General features: G+C 43.7%; 1 long non-coding RNA gene across 2 annotated transcripts in view; it reads left to right on the top strand.

The window, feature by feature from the left end:
* LOC103749423 overlaps positions 1–6,559 on the top strand; it is a 15,671-nt gene that overhangs the window by 5,622 nt on the left and 3,490 nt on the right. For both annotated transcript variants that reach the window (XR_607939.2, XR_001872887.2), the window contains exon 3: positions 5,890–6,100. This is a non-coding gene — a long non-coding RNA (uncharacterized LOC103749423). The remainder of the gene's footprint in view (positions 1–5,889; positions 6,101–6,559) is intronic.

Below are 6,559 nucleotides of genomic sequence, written 5' to 3'. Positions count from 1 at the left end.
GTTTTTAACCTTTAAAAAAGATCTCCATTTCATTTTAGAATATATTGCTCCTTGCAGAAAGACTCATTGTTTTGGCTACTAACACTGAGATGTTGGCGCATGCATCTCTAATCTGTGTGTATCTGATTATTACTAGTCATAATCGGTTGCACGCGGATCCTTGGCACCTGTGTATGTCTATAAAGTCATCAGGTAGATTTCAATGGTAATGTTTATCACCTCTACTAATTAACATAACGTAAATTTTTATGCTTCCTCCTCAAATATAATTCATTTTCTAAAATTTGTTGATTTTTTGTGTCATTATTTCATAAACTAGACCCTACTTCAGGTTGCTAAGATGTAAGAATAGATATTGGGTTGGAGAGATGGCGCTGCAGCAGTTAAGAACACCTGCTGCTCTCGCAGAAGGCCCAAGTTCAGTTCCTGAAAACCATATCCAGTGATTTTTACAACTGCCTGTAACTCTAGCTCCAGGGGATCCAACATCTTTTTCTGCCCTCATGGGTCCCTGTCCCCACATAGTATGCACTCACACAGACGCAGACACAGACACACACACATAAATAAAAATAAATCTTTTTTTAAAAGTAGACATTAGTACAGACATCCTATCTCTTACTAGATACAGAACTACTAGAAAGATAGTTTATCACAGCCACTGCTTGAGATGGTACTATATCACTTAATGTGTTTTTGAAACTTTATCCCATACTTTATATACAAAATGGGAGCCTTGTTGACGTGCAGTAAACATGTATACGACTCACTAACATATGTGCAGTTCAATCATTTTTGTATATCCAAAGGACCCTTCAACACCCTCACCACCAGTTTGGGAGACCTTTTCAGCCACCTGTCACAACTTCCACGTCTTCAACACCCAGTCCCTTTCCCTCCCCAGTGAGCGATCACGAATCTCCTTTCTGCTTCTCTGGATTTCAGTGCTCTGGACTTCACGTGTGTAAGACGTAGCCCTCCGTGTCTGTCCTCTTTCACGTGGTACGTTTTCACGCTCATCCGTGTTGAAGCACAAGTTACTGCCTCCCTTCACTTTGTCGTGTGGCTCTTCCACACTCGTTTATCCAGGTATGGTTTAATAGAGGTTTGGCATAGTTCCAATTTTTATCCATGACAAATAATACAACTAAAAATATCACAGAATTTTAAGCCTACAGAGCACCATATGGTTAATGGAGACTGGTCTCTCTCAAGTTACAGATACGCCAATGAAGCATCAGCAAAGTTAGGTGGCTAGCCCTTGTCTCACGGCTTCTCAGTAACAAAATTTTAACTAGAGCTCAGTCTTCTTGTTATTGTATGACTGCAGTTCCCATCTGTGTCAATAGTTTGCAGGGTTTAGAGACAGGGCTTTACGGTAACAATTACGGTGCATTCAGTAATAGATAAGAGCCAGTCTCTGCAACCTCAGCAGTGCGCAGTTTCACACAATTGTAACTGTGTGCGAGTTTATTCATTTCTGAAATTCTGTCCTTAGTGCGGAACACGCAGGGAGCGTATAACAGGGAAGTAACTGGTACATTGAAAGCTGAGCTCATGGGAGATAAACATCCAAGCAACTTAATGTTGATTCTTACGCCTGCTCATCGTGGTAGGGTTTTGTTCTTTCCCCTTAAAACTCTTAGATTACAAACTTGGATAGGTACCAAGTAATTAAAAGTCTCGGAATCTCTTCATATCAGAAAACAAACTTGATTCCATGTGTAGAATGGAAAAATTATGTCACAGCGAGAGTCCTGTCTTCCTTGAAGTTGACGCCTCTCTGACCTAAGGCCTGCAGTAGGCCGGCCAGGGTTTGGGGGATAAGAGTCAGGGGTGCTGGAGAGTTATTACAGGACCGGAGCTGCTGTAAGATATCCTGGTATTCTCTGGCCTTGAAAGGGTTTACAGCCTGACTCATAGGATCTTTAAAAGTTTCCCCCATCCCTGGGTTGCAACAGTTCTCTTTACACAGTACGGCTGCAGTTTTCTGACTCACACTGTCCTCGTTCCTCACCTAGGAACACAGAAGCACTCCTTACTTACTCCAATCATCTGGCCTTTATCCTTCTAGCTATATATTACAGACCAGTATTTTCAGTCTATGAATCAGTTTCCTTTAAGTCTGTGTTGGTCAGACTTTGCATTACTATGACAAAATGCCTTCTACAAACAGTGAAAGGAAAGAATGGTTGACTTTACTAATGGCTGCAGAACCTCTGTGTGTGATTGTTTGACCCTACGCCCGTCTTGGCAGTAAGAGAGGAAGCTGGGGGAGATGCTTTACTTCCTGGGAGGCAAGAATCAAAGCAGAGTAGGAAGGGGTCAGTTGGGGCTCAAAAACCATGGAACTCTTTTTCAGAAAACAAAAACAAAAACATGGACATCATGGTTGCCCCAAGAACCTCTGACCTTTGAAGTTCTGCATCTCAGTCTGTCACTGTCCTTTGCAGCATCATAGCTGATATCTCTTAAAGCCTCAAATGTAATCTCCTGTTTAAGGCCTGGTTCCATGCCTTCTGGAAGTCCGGGTGAGTTGATGAAAGGATGCTGATCTTGAGCAACGTCAGCCTCATGTGTCACCAAACACTGTGCTAAATGCTCATCAGCATCCTCTTACTACCCTTTCTCCAACAAGTCAGTGACATGGTGATTGTGATCTTCACTAATCAAGTAAGGAGCTAAATCTTCAATATGCACCATTTGGAGTGGTCTACTAGCTGCAGTCCTTGGCTTCAGCCTCAGAAACAGAATGTGCCAGATATAGTGGTGAATGCAGAGACAGAGCAGCACCAACATTAGTTGATTCAATGACTTGTTAGAACCTGAGTTAAATCCCAGACTGCCCCGCCCCCCCCAAACAGACTTGTAATCCCAGCACTTGACCAGCCAGTAAAGGTCAGACACTCTCAGAAAACAAAAATCAGGGGCTGGAGAGATGGATCAGTGGTTAAGAGCGCTGACTGCTCTTGCAGAAGACCCAGATTTGAATCGCAGCACCCACATGGTAGCCAACAATCACCCATAACTCCAGTTCCACGGGATCCACTGCCCTCTTCTGACTTGTGGGGAAATTGCACAGCATGGTGCACTTACATACACACTGGCAGTACACTCATACACATAAAATAAAGGGGGGGAGAAAATATCAGAAAAGTCACATCTATGTGCGGTAGAAGTGCATTAAGAGAGCTAATCCCCTGGTCTCGAGGTCGTTCGGCATAAATGTCCCTAGTAGCTCAGCTGTGCAGTGAGATAGCACCAAGCTCTGAGTGTGGCACAATCACATATCATTCACATGGTGATGAAGCCTCATAGTGACGCACTTCTGAGAATGTGTCCCACGAGCAAGTGACACCCGGTTGTGTCACATGTGGCTCCTTGTTTGTGGTGATCATCCCAATTCAGTTTTATGTTTCCCCTTGACTATGGGAACATAGAGTGTGCTATCTATAGTCCAGCAGCAAATACTTCCCTAAGAAACTCTTATGAATGGAGGTCACGCTTCGTGTCTGCCTGGAGTTGTGCTTTGTGTCTGCCTAGAGCCCCATTCTTTGCCATCTTCAGCACAGACTGGAGAAATGAGGAAATTAGCAGGTCCAGGCACGTGGCATCCAGCTGGGTCAGGCCTCAGGGTCTCCCCTACTTCCCTGTCCAAAGGCAGCCTCTCTTCTCAACTCTGTCTGGAGAAATTGCCACATATATTAAGCACATCTTTCCTTCCTAGGAGACATACTCATTTGTTTGAAAAGAGATCCTGATAGGTTGAATTCTGCTGGAATGGATGGAGGAGTTTAAAAAGTAAACTTATACAACTGTATCAAGGACTCAAGGCAAAATTCTCCCCAAATTATTTACTCACAGATAATCAAGAGTTAACTATGTAAGAATACTGTGCTGGGAAAAAACTAAATTACAGAGGAAACGTGGTTGAATGTCTTGGCCCAGGGGTATGGGTAGCATTCGGTCCTAAGCACTGGATGGAATCTCAACTTCTTTTATAAAGGAAAAAGCAATCTTAAAATCCAAAGAATTGAAAAACTCATCAACCTAATATTGATTCTTGGGAAGCAGGTAAGGATTTTCATATGAGGCAAACCCCAACCCTGTGAGTCCCGTGCTGCTGTCGGCTTATAGACATGATCCACCAAGCAGACCTTGCTAAGGACGTTACCCACTCCAATCAGCAGGTGCCGCTGGCGGTGTTATGCATCACTCTATTAGCAACTAGAGTTAATTGTTGATTATGAAAGCTGCAGAATACTTACCCACCTTGAGAGAAAGACAAAAACCAAATAGACAGAAATTATAAAATTAAATACAAGTGATGGCCTATGGCATTAATAAACAAGGAACTCTTTCTTTATGAAATAGTGTCTACTGATTGCCTTTGTGAGGATTTTGGCCTTTATAAAGGTAAGAGGATCAGACAAACCTGAAATGTGAAGAACTTGCTTAGATAAGTAGAATAATAAATTCATAGGTAAATTACAAGATTCAGCAATTCTGAAAGCCTTCTTAAGAGTGTCCTATAGGGGAGAGTGAGCAGACAGTCTACAGAGAGGAAGAACCCTTTGTCAGGTCTACTTCAAACACAGGGTGAATAGCCAGACTATACAAAGAATCCCTACCGGTTGGGAAGGGGAGCTAATGGACTGAAATGACAGTCCTCAAAAGAAGAAACACAAATAGTCACTAACTGTTGTAAAAGTGTTCACCATCTTTAACCATCAAGAAAATAAAAATCAAAACGACCCAAGTCAGAATGGCTATCATCAAGAAAACAAATACTGGTAAAGATGTGGGCAAAGAGGTCCCTTTATCCACTGCTCTTGAGCGTGTAAACTGGCACACCATTGTGGGAATGAGTATGGAAATTTCACGAAAGACTAAAACTAAAACTACCATTTGACGCAACTATGCCATTCCTGAGCAAAGGCACATCTGTCCCACCACAGAACTACGTTCACATCCCAGTTTGCCCCTGCTTTATTCAGGACAGCAAGGAGAACTCAGCCCACCTGCCCCTCAGTAAACAAATGACACTGAAAATGTGGTGCACACATGCGCCCTGGGATTTTATTCAGACATAAAGAAAACGGAACTTACTGGAAATTATTATAAGTGAGATAATAATAATATAATAACCTGGAAATTATTATAAGTGAGATAACGGAGACTGAGGAAAACAGTGCATGTTGTCGTTCATATGTGGCCTTAACTTTGAATGTCTCTGTATGTGTGTCTATGTGCTGTGAGTATGGGCTGGGAAACTGAAGAGCGACCACAAGAGAGGAAAGCAGCACAGACAGTTGGTTGTGCTTGAAAATTCTGTAATGAATGCTAATTAAAAATTAAGTATGCTGGGGAGATGAAGAGATGGCTCAGCAGTTAAGAGCACTGGCTGCTCCTGAAGAGGATCTGGGTTCCAATCCCAGCACCCACATGGTGGCTGACAGCCAAATGGAACTACAGTTCTAGGGGATTCAGTGCCCTTTCCTGGCCTCCGTGAGCACTGTATGACACAAGTGCTCTTACACACATACAGGCATAACACTCGTACACAAAATAATTTTTTTAGAAAAATTAAGTATATTGTAAATTAAAAGAAAAATAAGTGAAAGAGGACAGTACATGTCTGACTCAGAAGGCTCATGATGATGCAGACTGGAAGCTTCAGCTCCAAGGGTCTGATTTAGCTGGTGTTGGGTTAGGTCTAAAAGTGCAGTTTTAAAAGTGATATTTACTCTTTGACAGTTTTGTACATGTACACATGCATGTTGATCACATCTGCCCCAATTCTCCTTTCCCAGTGCCCCAGATCACCCCTCCAAACCATCCCCCTCCAACCTCCATGTCTTCTTTTTGTCTCCACAACCCACTGAGTAGGACCAGTGCTGCCTGCGTGCCCATGGGGAAGGGGGCATTCACCTGAGCGTGGAGCCTACCAGCAGCTACACCCCTGAGGAAAAACGACTCTCCATCTCCCAGGAGCCATCCGTCAACTGCCAACAGCTTCTCAGCTAGGGCTGAGTACTCAGAAGCCCCTGGCCTTCCATGTGGCCTGGTGACAGACTTGATCTTCTGAGAGCTCGTGCAGGTAACCACAGCTGCTATGAGCTCATGGGTACAAATGGCTGTCACAGCCCGAAAACCACCTCCACAGAGCTCCCCTGTCCTCCAGCTCTTCTATCTTTTCTTGCCAGTGCTCCACAGCACTCCCTGAGCTTTGGGGAGGTTGAGAAACTTGTCCCATTCAGGACTGAGCAAGCAGCAATCACTTATTCACAACCCTTTGAGCAGTTACGAGTCTCTACATTGATTGCTGCTCACTGTGAACGGAAGCTTCTCAGACCAACACGAAGAGCAGCATTAACATGCATGTCTTTAAAAATAAGTATTTAGAAGGTGTTTGGACAAGTCCATTTAACAAAACAGTGGTAGTAAGTTCCTCCCTAGGGTCTATGACCCCCCCCCCCCCAACCTTGGGGGTTTTTCACGGGTTCCCGACCCGGAGCGGGCCCCCAAAACAAATAAAGAACAGCTTGCGTGCCGCACA

The sequence above is a fragment of the Nannospalax galili genome, unplaced genomic scaffold (genome assembly GCF_000622305.1).
Source record: "Nannospalax galili isolate Female #2095 unplaced genomic scaffold, S.galili_v1.0 scaffold366, whole genome shotgun sequence".
In the NCBI taxonomy this organism is placed as follows: Eukaryota; Metazoa; Chordata; class Mammalia; order Rodentia; family Spalacidae; genus Nannospalax; species Nannospalax galili.
Note: the sequence above shows the minus strand (reverse complement) of the source record. Positions and strands in the feature narration are given on the sequence as shown.